The sequence below is a fragment of the Triticum aestivum genome, chromosome 4B, assembly GCF_018294505.1.
Source record: "Triticum aestivum cultivar Chinese Spring chromosome 4B, IWGSC CS RefSeq v2.1, whole genome shotgun sequence".
NCBI lineage: Eukaryota > Viridiplantae > Streptophyta > Magnoliopsida > Poales > Poaceae > Triticum > Triticum aestivum.
This window is the reverse complement of record NC_057804.1, coordinates 204,756,710-204,774,820: the sequence shown is the minus strand read 5'-3', so window position 1 is coordinate 204,774,820 and position 18,111 is coordinate 204,756,710.

Sequence of the window (18,111 nt, the reverse complement as noted above, 5' to 3'; positions counted from 1 at the left end):
GACTTTGAGAAAAATAGTAACAACTTTATCATCTGTCCTTTCCAGGCTGACTTGAGCAACAAAGATGCCAAAATTGCTGATCTTCATGAAAATATCAAGTCCCAGCACGTAGAAACCTCCAAAGCGAAAGATGAATTGAAGGGCGCTTTAACTGCCATGGAACAATTAAAGGATGGCTTCAAGAATGAGCAGGCAGAGTGGGAAACTGAGAGGGCTGCTCTGGTAAAACGGGCTGAGGATGCCGAAGCGGCTCTTAAACCGATGGCCGAAGAGCTAACCAGTTTAAAACATCAGATCAATGCTATGACTGCTGCTATATTTGGTAAGTATTCTTTTTAAGAGCCTTTCATAATCATCTTTGAAACTGCTGGTTTAACAGCAAATTCTTAAACCGTTGCAGGTAGTTGTGTTGCTTATCTGGGCTCAAACATGCGTAAAAAGTTGAAAGTAGCCTATACTTTGATAGAATAACTCTATACCAGTGCTCAACGAGTCATCTGCGTAGCCTCATACAATAAACCGCCGCGAACCTTGATCAAGGATACATTGACCGAATTATCTATGACACCTGCCCAGATAGAAGATGTAAAGCAATCTGCTGCAAGGGCTGGCGCTCTATCAGCACTGACTCGGGCCAAAGCTTGGATAGCTGATATTGATCCAAAAGATGTCAGAAAAGGCTATCCTAGCCAACAAGAAGACGAGTCAGAATTTGATAGTGAAGCCCTCAAAGCCTTGACAAAGGAAATGCCCCTCTTGCAAGAAAATTGGCCGAAGAGGTCAACTTGTCTGTCCACCGGTCCAACTATGATGCGGACAACTAACGGGTTGATGCATCTGTTAAAGAAGTGCAGAATCTTATCCCGCCAATCCGTAATCACACTTATGCCCCTGATGTTGAACCGTCCAATCTTATAAGTGACGAAGTTGTCTTCCAAGCTTTAACCGGGATTGATTGGGCCACCGTTGACTTCCAGCCACTGGGTGGCGAGGAGGAGGTTGAACCGACGCGAGATGATCCATCAAATTCATGTCAACCTAGTGACGAATCATAATCCGACAGCCGACTTTATTTCTGCAGATTGCGTTCTAGGCAACAAACAATTATTTGTTTGGGCATGAAAGCGCCTTGTAATAGGCTAGTTCAAATACTTTGATCTTCTGCCATCGTGCACTGCTACATGACACTGTGTAATCCGTCATGATTGTTGATATGCTTGCTCATATGCCTTAGTACTTTCATGAAATCCAGCCTTCTGCATTTGAGAAAACTTAAATGTGCCCTGGCAGTTTACCGTCGGACGGGTTATGATACCCAATACCGAACAAGAGTTTTTATAACCAAGGCTATAAAGCAATGAAATATGAAATATGCCATACCTGTGATATTGAATCACATCGTTGGTTTACCAACTTGTGTAATGAGGGTGAGAACCCAAATCTTGAGTGTTGATAACTCCCACCATGTTGTGCTGGTGCATAATAAACCATGCCGGGTTATGAGAAACACCGGATGATCATCCTGACGACTTATAGTCCATGCCAGACCAGGCTAATAAAACTCCGGTTTATAATTGATTTTGTGCTAACAACTAATAGTTGAAAGCCGCACCGGGTTAAGAAACACCGGGCTGATGAGATGACTTACAGTCAGGCCGGGTCAACAGACACCGGTTTACCTTAAAACCTAATCAAAGGAAAGAATAAACATGCAAAGATTAATCAAATAAAAACTTGTAGTCGAGGCTTTTCAAGGGCTACCAGGCCCAAATTCGAGGCTTTTCATGGGCTGCCAGGCCACTGAGTTAAACCATTTGACAAAGCCTTTTAAGATGGACCTCCAATTAACCAATCGTCATTTTAACTTTGACAAGTTCAGGGTCTGTATAAGATTGACTTGTCAAACGTTCGGCGGGTCATACCAGGATTACCTGGACAGGAGTGGCTTACTTGATGAAGGAAGGTTAACCCGGGGTTTTAGGTGAATACATAGGGCTTCCAAGCCATGGCTTGATAGCCTATTACAAGGGTCCTTTCAAACTCTTTGTTGCTGTGCACAAAGCGCCCCCAAGTAACTTTGTGAGCTGTACTCAACGGGTGCCAATATTTGAGCTGTGCTTTAGCAAAAAAACTCTCTTTGGCCCCTTGGGTGTGAAGCTCCCAAGCTTTGTTGTGGCATGATACCCGGTTAATTGAAGCAATAGGACATCGCTGTATAGGCAGAAGCCCCCTTGTAACCAAGAAATATTGGAAGAAACGGCAGAGGCCCTGCTTGTAGCAAGGATGCCGGTTTATTTATTGATCATAATATGTACATTGTCGAAGATATATACATAGTAGGAGCCTATGGCTCAGGTGTAATAAGGCCGAAGATGAGCTATATTCCACGACTGGCGAGTCTCCTCCTCTGATTTACGTGAATCTTTGTGCTCTCGAACATCGATGAGGTAGTATGACCCGTTGTTCAAATTCTTGCTGACCACAAAGGGTCCTTCCCAAGGTGGAGATAACTTCTGCATGCCAGTCTAATCTTGGATAAGATGGAGCACCAAGTCGCCTTCTTGGAAAGTCCTGGTTTTAACTTGGCGGTTGTGATAACGCCGCAGGTCTTGCTGATAAATCACCGAGTGAGCTGCCGCAATATCCCGTTGTTCATCAAATAGGTCCAAAGCATCCTGGCGTGCTGTTTCATTATCCGCTTCAACGTAAGCTGCCACTCGGGGCGAGTCATGACATATATCACTTGGGAGAACTGCTTCTGCTCCATAGACCATGAAGAAGGGTGTATACCCTGTAGATCTATTGGGGGTGGTGTTGATACTACATAGAACAGAAGGTAGCTCCTCCACCCAACAACCCGGGTCCGCTTCAAAGGGACGATAAGCCGGGGTTTTATACCCATTAAGATTTCCTGATTAGCTCTCTCCGCTTGACCATTGGATTGTGGGTGGGCTACCGACGACACGCCAAGCAGGATATGCTCACGTTGACATAACTCTTCCATAGCTCCCTTGGATAGATTTGTGCCATTATCTCTTATAATGTTGTGTGAAAAACCAAACCGGAAGATCACATTTTTCATGAACTGAACCGCCGTGGCCGCATCACACTTGCTCACTGGCTCTACCTCCACCCGCTTGGTGAATTTATCAACCGCCACCAGGAGGTGGTCTTCTTATCCTTGGATCTCTTAAAAGGCCCAACCATATCCAGCCCCCAAGTTGCAAACGGCCAGTTAATTGGAATCATTCTCAACTCCTAGGCCGGCACATGGGCTCGACGTGCAAACTTCTGACAACCATCACACCTTCTGACCAGATCTTCCGCATCAGCATGAGCTGTTAACGAGTAAAAACCGTGCCAGAAAGCCTTAGCCACCAAGGACTTTGAACCGACATGATGACCACAATCTCCTTCATGGATTTCACGCAAGATCTCACAGCCTTCTTCAGAAGAAACACAACGCTGAAACGCCCTTGAGACACTGCAGTGGTGCAACTCGCCATTGACAATAGCCATGGACTTAGAACGCCAGATTATGTGTTTGGCTAAAACTTCATCTTCTGGTAACTCGCCCCGGTTGATGTACGCCAGGTACGGCAACGTCCAATCAGGGATAGCATGAAGAACCGCCACCAGTTGAGCCTCCGGGTTAGGAATCGCCAGATCCTCCTCCGTTGGTAGCTTGACTAACGGATTATGCTAAACATCCAGAAAAACATTAGGCGGCACCGGTTTACGCTGGGACCCAAGCCGGCTTAAAGCATCCGTCGCTTCATTTTTGCGCTGATCAATGTGCTCGACTTGATAACCTTTGAAATTGTCAGATTTCGGGTTCCGGCTGACCCTTGAGGTTCGAACTCTGGGGTGCGCATGAAGATCTCTCCCCTACCAGCTCACGCATCAAAGTCTCGCAAGGATCTAAGCAAGAAAGATGAACACACAAGGGACACGAGATTTATACTGGTTCATCCCACAATTGTGGTGTAATACCCTAATCTAGTGTGTGGTGTGGTGGATTGCCTCAGGGGCTGACGATGAACAGTACAAAGGGAGAACAGCCTCGCGAGGGGCTGTTCTTGAGCTGGTGCAATGAACTGCTTGGGTTAGTTCATTCGCCTCTCTCTAATCTATGCGTCTTCTTGAGATAGATGCTCCATCTCTCTTTCTACCCTGTGGTGGCTAGTCCGATTTATAGAGGGAGGCCCTGGGCCTCTTCCCAAATAATGAGCGGGAAGGGCGCCAACAATTGGCCATTTTGAAGGGGAACATCTAGTACACATATCCTGACTAAAGTTGGTCTTCGGCTGCCAAAGGCTATGACGGTGACGCCGTCCTGGGCTCCACGATGACCTCCATCCTGTCGTTCAGCTGGTCTTGGTCTTGTTGCACCAAAACGGTAACCTTTTCCTGATGCCTTGGCATGTGCTTGCCCCCCTTGCACCGAAGGGGAAACAAGGCCACTGCGCAGGCCGGCGCCCGCCTGGTCTCGATCATCATGGCTTGCGTCATGGGCTCCTCGCAAGGTACCCTGCCTTGATCTGTCCGCCTCCTCGCGAGCCTTCCTAGGGAGGCTGCTCCTGAGGAAGCTTCCTGTCGTCTGCCCCGCGAGGCTTGGCCCCTCATGAGGGTCTTCAGCTTGAGCTGATGAAGCTGGGCTGCACTGGGCCCCCACTTGAGCCATGCTACAGGCCGCAGGCAGGCAAGTTTGGGAACCCCCGTTCCCAGAACTCCGACAGTAGACCCCGGGGCCAAGGCACGCCCAGACTTGGCTTAGAAGAGAAGCGAAGGGGCAAGAGCGAAGCTCCGCGGGCCCCAATAGCCTGCGGCCTTGGGCGTCACGTGGTGATTGATTGGACGTGGTTGTCTATGCTTCCCCACGACGCCTTGGCAACCTCACGACTTGACAAGTCCCTGCATGCAAAAATGGGTCATGATTACCTGCGATCGTGGAGGCCGGCCGTTGGCCTTCTCCGGCTATAAGTACGGAACGGCGCGAGCCATTCCATGTCATCTCCCCCTGCTACTCCTTTCTCCTTCATCCTCGCCCTTGCTTGCCCTCACGGCGAAGGCACCAATTCACCCGTTTTCTGAAGAAGAGAAGGGGAAGCCCCCACCCCCCCGAGAGGGTCCCGACCTGCTTTCGCCGAAGAAGCAGCTAGTCCTCTGCCGTCGAGATGAGGGCGCCAGGCAGGAGACGTCGAGGCCCTGGTCCAAGCGGCCGCCGCCTGGATTCCCACTGCCCTTGTACGCCCGCATCGAGGGCCCTGGAGAATAAGCCACCGAGCGACACCGTCAGAGCCGCCGTTGACGCCGGCGGGTTACGGCGGCGCGCTTCGTTCCTCCTGGAGTTCACGCCGAGGGCTCCTCTCGTGAGCTTGTGCTCCACGCCGCCATGCCTCCTCAATTTTGGATTCACCTACCTCCCTCCTTTGCCTTCGAGATCCCGCCAAGGGGGCCTCTCGAGCTTTGGCTGCAGCACGCTGACCGCAGTACCCCTGCGACCGGAGCGGAGGTCGAGGTTGTCGCTCCGGGCAAGGTTTACATGACCCATGGCTGGGGCGAGATCGCCAGGGTCTGCCGGACAGGGGGCGCCCTCGTAATCCACCTCGACTACGATGGCGCCTCCTTGATGCTCTTCAAGGTCTTCAATGCGGAAGGATGCCGGCTGGAATACTGCCCTGAGAAAAGCAGCCGGGGCATCGTTGTGGCGAGGACCAGGCCCACCAAACGCTTCCCCAGCAGCTCCTCAGGCGCCAGCGGAGGTGCCGGTGGGTCGAGCGACTCCGTAGAGCTTCACGCGACTCCGGAGACGAGCGATGACAGCTATGAGCCCCCGAGCTCGCACCGTGCTTGGAGCAGGGCGGGCTCGTTAGGCCGCCGACGCCACTGATATGGATGGTGTTGGCGTCGGTGCCCGATGGCCCACTGTTGATGATGGCGTCTCCTGTGGAGGCATGCGTAGTTAGCGTTGCTGAGGATTAGCACCTTTTGTTCCCTGCGAGAAATGGAAGTACCACCCCGCGGGGGTATGCAAGGCGCTGGCCATGTCTTTTGTGAATATCATATCCTCATGACAAATCAATGTGAGATGCTTGTCCTGTCCCGGCTTGGCTCCCCCTTTCTTTCCTCACGAGGGCTTGGTGCTCTACGCTAACAGGTCCCAGTCCCCAGGCAGGCTTCAGCTGTCGCTGGTATGCCATGTCGCGATGCCGTGGTCAAGGCCAGGAGGTGAGCGGCCCGAGGTCCAGTAAGAGCCCCTGAGTCGCGATGCTCAGGAGGTCCCCTTTAGCGCTCAAGCAGCCTCCATTGGGCGAGAAAGGCAAGCAACATTGTCGTGACAGAGCTGCAGTAGGTGAGGGTTAAGCACTGAGTCGAATCAGTTTTCGCGTGACTTATCTCATTGGTTTGGAGTGGCCTTCGGCGAAGTGCCGGGCCTGCGTGGCGGGAGCTGAGGTGCTGCTGGGCTAGGTCCTCACGAGCTTCTTCCCTCACCCCCGCGCTTTCCTTAACGCTCAATGTCCTCAGGTCCCAGCCCTCGAGCAAGCTCAGCCACCGCTGGTATGACAGGTCGCGATGCCGTGGATCAAGGCCAGGGGGTGACGGCTAGAGAGCCACTAAGAGCCCATGAGTCGCGATGCTCAGGTGCCCCCCTTCTAACGTGCATGCGGATCGTGCCAGAGAGAAGGAGTGAAGGCTCGCGACACCACCAGCATTACTTCTGGAGCGGGTCCTGCATATCAATCACGAAGGGAAACAAGGTCTGTCGTTACAGTTGCCAGCCAACCATTGGTCGCTCCGAGGGAGTGAGTGGGGCACTGAGGGCCTGGTGAGGTGACGCCTTGTGTGGCTGCCGTGGCCAGAGCCTAGCCACTCAGATTTTTAGGTGTTGGAGGGACAGACCCGTGCGCAAGTGCCATGCCAGAACGAGCGGCTCCAAAGGTAGGTGTCAATCGAGCAGGCGGTTAAGTCAAGCATGTCAAGCATGAGGGAGCAAATCCATTTAGATAGATGCGGAGAAAGCAAATGCCACTGGGTCAGGCCCGAGCAGCTTGGGGATAATGCAGCCCGAGAGGCGCCCCCAACAAGGTAGGTAAAGAGCATAAACAAAACAGATACATGCCGCAGGGACGGACCCACGCGACCTTGGAATGATGCAGCCCTGCGGGCGCTCCCAGCTGAAAATGGAACTTTGAAAGATGTCACCTGATACCGTTGGGGATGAAGTGCTGCTGAAGTAGTGGACGACGCGCGGTGAGGGAGCCGACCCTCACGAGCCTTCGGAGCCCTGAGCCTCGGGAGGCTCTAGGGGTCCGGGCGGCTCCTCAAGGTCCATCTCTATCTCCCCCAGGAAGGCGCGATGCCTGGCCACCTGAGCTTCCAAGATGCTCCTCATCAGGCGCTGGTGGGCAACAGCCGCGTTTGGCAGGCCGAAGGTCATGTGAACATAGCTGTGAGGTGGACCCTCACAATGCCCCACGCATGAAGGCCAGAGGCGCTCCTGAGACGCGGCTCGGTTGAGCCCTGGTACGTCAACCCAGATGCGCAGCCCAGCATCCTCGCCGGGATGTGGGGTTACAGCGGGTAGGCGGCGGCTGCCGCCCATGACTCTTGACTCCTGTAGCTCCTGAATGTTCCTCGTGATGAACTGCTGAGGGTTTGGCCCTCCTTGCCTCATGCCTTCCTGAGGGAATCGTGCCTTGAAGCACGCCTCCAAGTGGTGCCCGTGCGCCTCCCTCGTGACCTTGGCAAAGTCAGTGGCACTCCAAGACAGAGCCCCCGAGCCCTGCCCGAGGAGGGCACCGCGCGTGCCTTCCTATGCGACAGAGGGTGGTTCCCCTTGAACGGGCACGGATCCTGATGCAACGCCTCCGGAGGTTCCTGCCTCGAGAGTGTTCGGGCCAGGTGAAGCCTTCTTCTTCTTAGGGATCGCCTCTGGAAGCCTCCCGCTGCTGTGATCTGGGTCTTTGATGGTCGCGGCTTGGAAGGCACGATCAAGAGAACACACTGCATCCCTTTCCTCACAAGGAACTATGATGATTCCACCGCTTCCTAGCATCTTGAGGACATTGTAGCTGTGGTGACTCACTGCCATGAACTTGGCTAGAGCTGGGTACCCGTGGATGGCAATGTATGGCAGGCGAATGTGGGAGATGTTGAAGTCAATGAGCTCGGTACGGTAGTTGTTGCGCCGCCCAAAGGTGACAGGAAGGAGAACTTGCCCTATAGGAACTGTGGAACCGTCAGTGACTCCTGAGAAAGGCTTGGTTGGCAGAAGCTGATCATATGGCACTTGGAGATTGTTGAATGTCTCGACGGACAGGACATTGAGTCCTGCTCCACCATTGATGAGGGTCCTGGTGACTTGCACATTGCTGATGACTAGGGAACAAAGCATCGGGAGGACTTCGGCCATCACCGCACACATGAGCTGATCCACTGAGCTGAATGTGATAGCACATGCTGACCACCTAAGAGGGCGCGTGGTCTCAAGCTTGGGGAGAACTGCATTCACCTCGCGAGCAAACTGCTTGAAGATGCGCTGAGAGGCTAGGGCCTGAGCACCGCCCAGGATGCAAGCGATTGCGCGCGGCTCCTGTAAGCCCCCAGCCCCCTCGTCCTGGTGATGGTCTTCATTCCTTCTCGGTGGTGGTGGCAGAGGAGGGAGGCCTGCGTTGCCTTGAGGGCGGTCCTCACAAGGCTGAACCCTCCAATGTCCCTCGAGAGGTTGGTCCTGCCAGCGGTCCTCGCGAGGTCGGTCACGCCACCCTTGGCGAGGGCCACGGTCCTCCCATCGTCCTCCACCTCTTCCTCCTCCTCGGCCATAGCCCCAGTCTTTGCGGTCGGGACATCGGCCGATACGCCCATCTCGCACAGCCCTGAGCTCTTGGCATTCGTTGGTGTTGTGGGTGTGGAGGTCATGGTACACACAGTACCGGCTGCCCTTGGATTACTTAGGCTGATCCCTACCTCGCTTGGTGTCTAGCTCTGCCGCGAGCACGGCAACCCGCTTGCGCTTCAAGTCCTTGACATTGGGCTTCTTCTCTTCTGGGTCGGCAACCGGAAGCTCGAGGAGGGAGAGGCGCCCTTCCTCAGCCTTGGCGCACTTGGTCGCTAAGTTGAACAGCTCCAATGATGTGCACAGGTCTTCATGGATTGTTAGCTCCTCTTTCATCTTGATGTCACGCACGCCATCAGAGAAGGCTGAGATGATGGCCTCCTCAGTCACCCTAGGGATCTTGAGGCGGGCATGTTGAAGCGCTGGATGTACTTCTGTAGGGTCTCTCCTGGCTGTTGCTTGATGCGGCGCAGGTCACTTATGGCCGGGGGCCGGTCGCGAGTACCTTGGAAGTTGGCGATGAAGTGGGTGCGCATCTCGTCCCAGGAAGAGATTGTTTCGGGAGCCAGGTTCTGGAGCCACGTGCGGGGACCGTCCTTGAGCACCATGGGAAACCAATTCGCCATGACCTTTTCGTACCCGTTGGCGGCTTCGATGCCTAGCTCGTAAAGCTGGAGGAACTCCGCGGGGTCGGCAGTTCCGTCGTAGCGAGGAGGCAGGTCTGGCTTGAACTTGCCGGGCCATGCGACGCTACACAGCTTGGAGGTGAAGGCGCGGCAGCCTGTGGTGGCCACCGGAGCTCTCTGCTGATGCGGGGCTTGCTCCTGGGGATTCCCGCGCACCGCTGCCTGGAGCAGCGCGGGGTCTTGACGTGGTGGTGCAGGGATGTGGTCACGGCGCTTCGGTGCTGGGAGCACACGAGCACCTTCTTGGGGGCGAGGGATCTCTTGGCAGCTCCTTTCTTGTTGCGTAGGCGCCGGACACAGTGGGTCTCGTCCTGGGGCCACGCGCCTTGGAGCCAGGGTGCCCTCTGGGGAAGGAGGTGGTTGAGGCACCTCTTGCTCCTCGCCTCCTGCGCAAGATGGAGGGCGAGGTAGCGAGATTGATGGCATGGGAGAGCCCCCTCCGACGCTGACGAGCTCGGTGATGCGGGCGAGCTTGTCCTCGTAGAGGTCGTCGACGGGACGGTAGTGCAGGAGCTCACGCGGCAGGAGCAGCGCGGCATGCGCGTCCATGGGGGCGCGACGGGTGTGGGATGACGAACCGGCTAGGATCAGCGACGGGGTGGCAGTGCGGCCATCGCACCACACTGAAGGATGCAGGGACGGGGCCTGCTGCTCGTTCCCCACCAGGCCGGTGGCGGCGTTGGCGGCAGGCGACGGGGAACGATGAGGGCGACCGCCGATGGGGGCCGTCTGGGCGACGCGGGTGGCGAGAGCAGCCCGACGCTCGGCGCGAGCTCGGCGAGCATCAGCCATGGACACGGCGGAAGATCACGCGCGACTAGCGAAAGAAAGATTTCGGCGCCCCTACCTGGCGCGCCAAATGTCGAATTTCGGGTTCCGGCAGACCCTTGAGGTTCAAATTCTGGGGTGCGCATGAAGATCTCTCCCCTACCAGCTCACGCATCAAAGTCTCGCAAGGATCTATGCAAGAAAGGTGAACACACAAGGGACATGAGATTTATACTGGTTTAGGCCACTATTGTGGTGCAATACCCTACTCCAGTGTGTGGTGTGGTGGATTGCCTCAGGGGCTGATGATGAACAGTACAAAGGGAGAACAGCCTCGCGAGGGGCTGTTCTTGAGCTGGTGCGATGAACTGCTTGGGTGAGTTCAGTTGCCTCTCTCTAGTCTATGCGTCTTCTTGAGATAGATGCTCCATCTCTCTCTGTCTCTACCCTGTGGTGGCTAGTCCTATTTATAGAGGGAGGCCCTAGGCCTCTTCCCAAATAATGAGCGGGAAGGGCGCCAACAATTGGCCATTTTGAAGGGGAACATCTGGTACACTTATCCTGACTAAAGTTGGTCTTCGGCTGCCAAAGGCTCTGACGGTGACGCTGTCCTGGGCTCCACGATGACCTCCATCTTGCCGTTCTGCTGGTCTTGGTCTTGTTGCACCGAAACGGTAACCTTTGCCTGATGCCTTGGCATGTGCTTGCCCCCCTTGCACCAAAGGGGAATCAAGGACACTGCGCAGGCCGGCGCCCTCCTGGCGCTTGCCTGGTCTCGATCCTCATGGCTTCCGTCACGGGCTCCTCGCGAGGTACCCTGCCTTGATCTCTCCGCCTCCTCGCGAGCCTGCCTGGGGAGGCTGCTCCTGAGGAAGCTTCCTGTCATGCGCCCCGCGAGGCTTGGCCCCTCACGAGGGTCTTGAGCTTGAGCTGATGAAGCTGGGTTGCACTGGGCCCCCACTTGAGCCACGCCGCAGGCCACATGCAGGCAAGTCTGGGGACCCCCGTTCCCAGAACGCCGACAGAAATGACCGGAAATAACGTCCACCTCTCGCCAATAAGATGCCATGAGTGGGTCCTTGGAGTCCCACATACCGGATACTTGCTGAGCCACTAAATCGGAATCGCGAAAGCAACGTACCCGGATTAAGTTCATCTCCTTAGCCATCCGCAAACCGTGGAGCAAAGCCTTATACTCAGCTGCATTGTTAGTACAGGGAAACATTAAGCGGAGAACATAACAAAATTTGTCACCTCGAGGGGAAGTAAGGACAACTCCAGCCCCCGAGCCTTCCAATTGTCTGGATCCATCAAAGTGAATAGTCCAGTATGTATTATCCAGTTTATCCTCCAGTGCGTGTAACTCCGTCCAAGCGTTGATGAAGTCTACAGGCGCTTGGGACTTGATAGCAGTGTGAGGCATGTATTTCAATCCGTGAGGCCCAAGCTCAATAGCCCACTTAGCAACCCGGCCAGTTTCTTCCTTGCTTTGAATGATGTTCCCCAATGGAGCAGAGCTGACCACAGTGATGGGATGGCCCTGAAAGTATTGCTTGAGCTTCCGGCTCGCCATAAACACTCCATACACCAGCTTCTGCCAATGGGGGTACCTCTATTTGGACTCAATAAGCACCACACTGATATTAGTAAACCGTCCGTTGAACCGGATATTCCTTACCAGCCTCCTCGCGCTCCACCACAATAGCCACACTGACAGCTCGTGCATTTAGCAGCCACATATAATAGCAATGGTTCCTTATCAATGGGGGCAGCAAGGACGGGCGTCTCGGCCAACTGCTTCTTCAAATCCTCAAATGCCGCATGAGCAGCAGCACTCCAAACAAAATTGTCCGTTTTCTTCATCATTTGATAAAGCGTGATCGCCTTCTCTCCCAACCGGTTGATAAACCGGCTTAGCGCTGTAATCCGACCTTCCAGTCTTTGAACGTCTTTGATACGCGCCGGTTTAGCCAGGGATGTGATAGCCTTGATCTTTTTTGGATTGGCCTCAATGCCCCTGTTGGATACCAGAAAACCCAAGAGCTTGCCAGCTGGCACACCAAAAACACACTTAGCCGGATTGAGCATCATTTTATAAACCCTCAGGTTATCAAAAGTTTCCTGCAAATCAGCTATGAGTGTCTCTGCTTTCCTGGATTTCACCATGATATCATCCACATAAGCATGAACATTACGCCCAATCTGGTTATTGAGGCAATTCTGCACACACCGTTGATAAGTCGCCTGAGCACTCTTGAGCCCAAAAGGCATGGACACATAACAGAAGGCTCCAAAAGGAGTTATAAAGGTTGTCTTCTCCTGGTCCTTAACTGCCATTTTGATCTGATGGTAACCCGAATAAGCATCCAGGAAACTCAAACGCTCACAACCACCGTAGCATCAATGATTTGATCAATACGAGGAAGGGCAAAGGGATCCGCTAGGCAAGCTTTTTCCAAATCTATTTAATCCACACACATACGCCAAGTGCCATTTTTCTTAAGTACCAGCACCGGATTAAACAACCACTTAGGGTGAAACACCTCGACAATAAACCCTGCTGCCAATAGCCACACACATACGCCAAGTGCCATTTTTCTTAAGTACCAGCACCGGATTAAACAACCACTTAGGGTGAAACACCTCGACAATAAACCCTGCTGCCAATAGCCGGGCTACCTCTTCACCAATGGCCTTGCGCCTCTCTTCATTAAAACGGCGAAGAAACTGTTTGAACTTCGGATCAATATTAAGACTGTGCTCAGCGAGTTCCCTCGGTACACCTGGCATGTCATTCGGTTTCCATGCAAAGATGTCTCGGTTCTCACGGATGAACTCGATGAGCGCACTTTCCTATTTTGGATCCAAGTTGACGCTGATGCTGAACTGCTTGGATGAATCGCCAGGAGCAAAATCAACCAATTTAGTCTCATCAGCCGATTTGAACTTCAAAGTCGGATCATGCTCTGTAGTGGGCTTCTTCAGAGAAGTCATATCTGCCGGATCAACATTCTCCTTATAGAACTTCAATTCCTCTGTTGCACAAACCGACTCAGCATAAGCCGCATCACCTTCCTCGCAATCCAGAGCAATCTTGCGGCTACCATGCACCGTGATGGTCCCCTTATGACCTGGCATCTTGAGCTGCAGATAAACATAACACGGCCATGCCATGAATTTAGCATAAACCGTCCGTCCAAACAGGGCATGGTATGGACTTATGAATTTAACCACTTTAAAGGTCACCGTCTCAGATCTTGAATCATGATCATCTCCAAAACCACCTCCAGAGCTATCTTACTGACCGGGTAAACCGATTTACCAGGCACCACACTGTGAAAAACGATGTTTGATGGTTTAAGATTTTTATCTGTTAACCCCATACGCCGGAAGGATTCATAATACAGGATATTGATACTGCTCCCTCCATCCATGAGCACTTTGGTGAACTTATCGCCTCCAACCTGCGGTGCAAGCACCAAAGCCAGATGGCCAGGATTATCAACCCGGGGCGGATGATCCTCCCATCTCCAAACAATAGAGTGTTTAGACCAGCGTAGATAACGGGGCACTGCCGGTTCAATAGAGTTTACTACTCTTTTATGGATCTTCTGATCGCGCTTGCACAAACTAGTAGTGAAGACATGATACTTTCCACCATTTGACTGCTTCGGGTTGCTTTGATAACCCGACTGCTACTGATTCCCCTGATTACTCTGCTGATTGTGACAACCTTGGTTGTTCTGGTTGCCTTGATTATTCTGAAATCCTGAGTTTGAACCGCCACCGCCGTAACCCAGCCCGTGAGACCCTGGACCTGAACCGCTAGACAGACCCTGATCGTACCGGAATAGATCAGAGTTTTTGAATTCCTTCATAATGAAGCAACCTTTCCAGAGGTGTGTGGCTGGAACCTCCTCCGTCCCGTGCTTCGGCAGGGCTGGTTTAACAGGCGCTCCAAATTCATGCCTCCACTGTGCTGGGGCGGTTTTCCCTTACAACACTGCGCATTGCCCTGCATATTGGTGTTAGCCACAAAATCTGAATTGTCCGCTTTATGCTTACCATTGTTCCCATGGCCCGTTTGGTTATGCTGTTGTCCCTTTGTACCGTCGTTCTTCTTTCCCTTCTCTGGTTTCTGTTTGTCAGAATCAGGATCCTTGGTATTATCAGAATCAGCATACTTAATCAAGGCTGCCATAAGTGTACCCATGTTATTGCAGTGGCATTTGAGCCATCCCAATTTCATCTTTAGCGACTTAAACCAGCAATTACCCTCCAATGTTAGGATTACCGAATCACCCCTGATACGGTCCGATGAATGCAAAATTTCTAAAACCCGGCGCACCCAATGTTTGGTTGATTTGTTTTCCCCTTGGACACAAGCAGCGAGATCCACAATTGACATGGTTTGCTTGCATGTATCTTTGAAGTTTGCTATAAATCGGGCTTTCAACTCATCCCATGAACCGATGGAGTTAGCGGGCAGGCTTTTTAACCAAGTGCGATCCATTCCTTCCAACATCATGGTGAAGTACTTTGCACATGCCGCTTCATCCACATCCAGCATCTCCATTGCCATCTCATAACTTTCAATCCACGCCTCGGGGGGTTGATCGGCGGTATAATTAGGCACTTTACGCGGACCCTTGAAATCCTTCGGTAGCCACACATTACGCAGAGCTGGGGTGAGGCACGGCACCTCCCAAGAGCTAAAAGCCAATCCACGTTCAACTGATGTCGCTGGTTGAACCGGAGCGGTTTGATGATTTGGGTACTCTGCCGCTAACTGCGCTACTAACTCTGCCTCTCGTCGTGCTCTGCCGTTGTTCACCACATCCTGAGCATTCATACCGCTGCGCGGCAGATTAGGCCCTCGAGGGGCATCACGGTGCCACGCACTGCTTGACACAGCTGGTTCGTCCATGTGCCTGCTGTAGCTCTTGCTCGGATGGGGGGTTGAATGTATTCTGTCTTGGCTGTAGGAATAAGCCTGCTGCTACACAACAGGAGTTAGGAATGTATTGTGTCGCGAGTCACCTCCATCGGAATAGCTGCCAAACGCGACGCTGCAGCAATCATGTTATCCAAAGGTCTAGAGAAGTGACCTGGCGGCGTTGGTACGTATTGTGGTTGGTTGTCCGTCCGTCGAGGCGGGTCCATCACCCGTGGCTCACCCGGGGCTCCAGCCCCGGGTGCCTCGGTCCGGTTTACTACTGCCAGATTACTTGGCCCGGCTCCCGGCATTTGATGCATTCTGATCCAACATAATCCGGTAATTCTGCGCCTGGATCTGCTGTGACTGGGCATCTAAAGCGGCCCGCTCTTCAGTCATCCTGGCTTCCTCAGTCGCCAAGTCCTCCTTGGCCTGAGTTATCTGGTCCCTCAGCCTTGTAACCTCCGCATTATGCTGAGCCTGGGTCTCTAGGGTGACTGCCGTGGTCAGCAACATTGTCAAAGCATCCACCAAACCGGCAAGAACTTGAGCCAGCCGGCGCGCAATGTCTCCTGCCCCGGCTGCCCATCCGGAAATCATTGCTGCTGCAGTTGAAGATTGCAAGGTGGGCTGCGTACCGGCCATGAAGATTGCAACCCGGTTCGGTGGTTCAAAGGGGTCCGGAATACTGTCGCCATCGGAACAGCCCCCAATCCGGTCGTCTTGCAACTGGTATAGCGACTCAGTTTCGCCAGTGGATGATTCGCCATCTGAGTAGATGACCGTCTCACCGTTGGCTCACCAGTTCAGATCCCGCACCATGGTTGAATCCATGGAATGCATGCTTCTTGGCAGGCTGAACCCGGGCATGACATGCACGCTGAGCCGTCTTGACGAGGTCGATGGAGATGTCCGGCTCAGGGCCCGGTTCGCCGATCCTGCCAATGAAAACGTGAGTTCCGCCAAAGGGTACCCAATACCCGACCTCAATTGTCTAGCCTCGGGGTCCCATCCTGCATCGTCGATGTAGAGGTTGCCTCGACGACTCTTGGTCATCCGGCCAACCGCGTATCCCTTGAGTCCTTCAAAGTTGCCATTTAAGAACTCGAAACCATCGTGCGATAGCCCCACGGTGGGCGCCAACTATCGTGGAATTAACACGTCAGATGTCCTAGCGGAAGGACTTAGTCGTGGAGCCATCGCAACGAGATTAGCTTAAAGGGGTTAAGCTGGAACAAAGGACACAGGAAGTTTATACTGGTTCGGCCCCTTGCGGTGAAGGTAAAAGCCTACGATCCAGTTGTTATGGGATTGATTGATCTCGATGAGTAGGGAGCGAATCCGCTTTACCTATCTCTCGAGCTGTAGTTTCTTGTCCCTGAACCGCCGTTGGGTCGTCACTTAATATCCATAGGTTGACACCCGGCCGGACTACAGAATCCCGAGGCCGGCTCATACAAGTGTTCGTCTCGGTTTCTTCCTTTCCCTAACTTACAATACAAGTTATACATCTATGGCGGTTCACTACTATGGGCCCTAATCCGCCATTGGGCTCTGGGCCTCTAAGCATAGTTAACACGCCATACCCGTCATCTTCATGGGCTCTTATACAAGATTCCTTGCGAGTGTAATCCGGCCCCTCCTGGGCGGTTTATACTCAGTATTCATATCCCCAACACTATGGAACAACGTTACCTGAAGAACATGTATCTTAGTTGAACTATGGAACATCATTAACTCCCGACCAAGACCCATAAGAGATCAGCATGAATATACAGTGAAATTTGATAATCTATTTTCCATGCTTAGAGGAATAACAAAGCCATAAATGTTGCACCCAAGTAATATGAGGGTACAACCTATCTGGCCGCCATCCATAGGAGTGAGCATCATGTGCTGACTTGTCGATGGCCCAACAGTTGTTGTGGTTGTCCATGTCGGGCACGCGCATTCGATGCAAGGAACTATTGAGCGGGGACTGTAGCTCCCTTCTGGTGTATGCTTCCCTTGTTGGAGCAGTTGCGGTGAGTCGGAAGACGGTGTGGCCGAAGATTCTGATGACGCATAATGCTAAGAACGACACATCTCTTTGATCTGAAGAAATACCCTAAGAGATCAACAGCAAGGTACGAGAGCGATCACACGTCTGTTGATTGAAGACTAAATTGGGGTCACATGATTTCATTTTATTTTGGAATTATCCGATCTACGCCAGATGGCTTGATGGCCGTCTTGTGCCTCCCGACTGACACTTTTCGGAATCTTCCCCGAAGAGCCAGCGACCAACGGCAGAGCAGCCTGCCTCCGTTGTCCGTAGCCCCGACCAAAACCCCGCTCCCCGCTCCACTGGACTGCCATGGTTGCGCCACCCTCGGGCCAATCCACAAAGACTCGCCATCATCCAGATCCGGCGGCGGTAGTACCTTCAACCCACACAACTCTAAGATAGCCATCTAAGAGCTTCTTCCGCGGCAAACTTACGGCCCTGCTCCCTTATGTTAGACACAAGCCAAGCGACAGACCATTGGGAATTGATTGGCCCAGAATAAAAATTCAGACAACTAACGCCTAAATAAAGTGATTTGAGATGAGGGTGCGACCTATCTAGCAGCATGGTGAAGTAGGCAGCTCCAGTTGCCAAGTCGGTGAGGCCGGCACAGTTGCGGTGGCGACTGGGGGGAGGGAAGCAGAGATGTTGTGATGGTTGACGGCTATGGGGAAGCAGCGCCGGGACTCTGGACGGATTCGAAGTTAGAGCCGCTCCGACGCCATGAACAATGGCGGGGGTGAATTGGCTTCGGTACGGTTCACGCGGTCGTCGTCGAGGCAGCTCCTGCAGCATGGAGTAAGAGGCACATGGCCCAGTGCATGATAGCAAATGG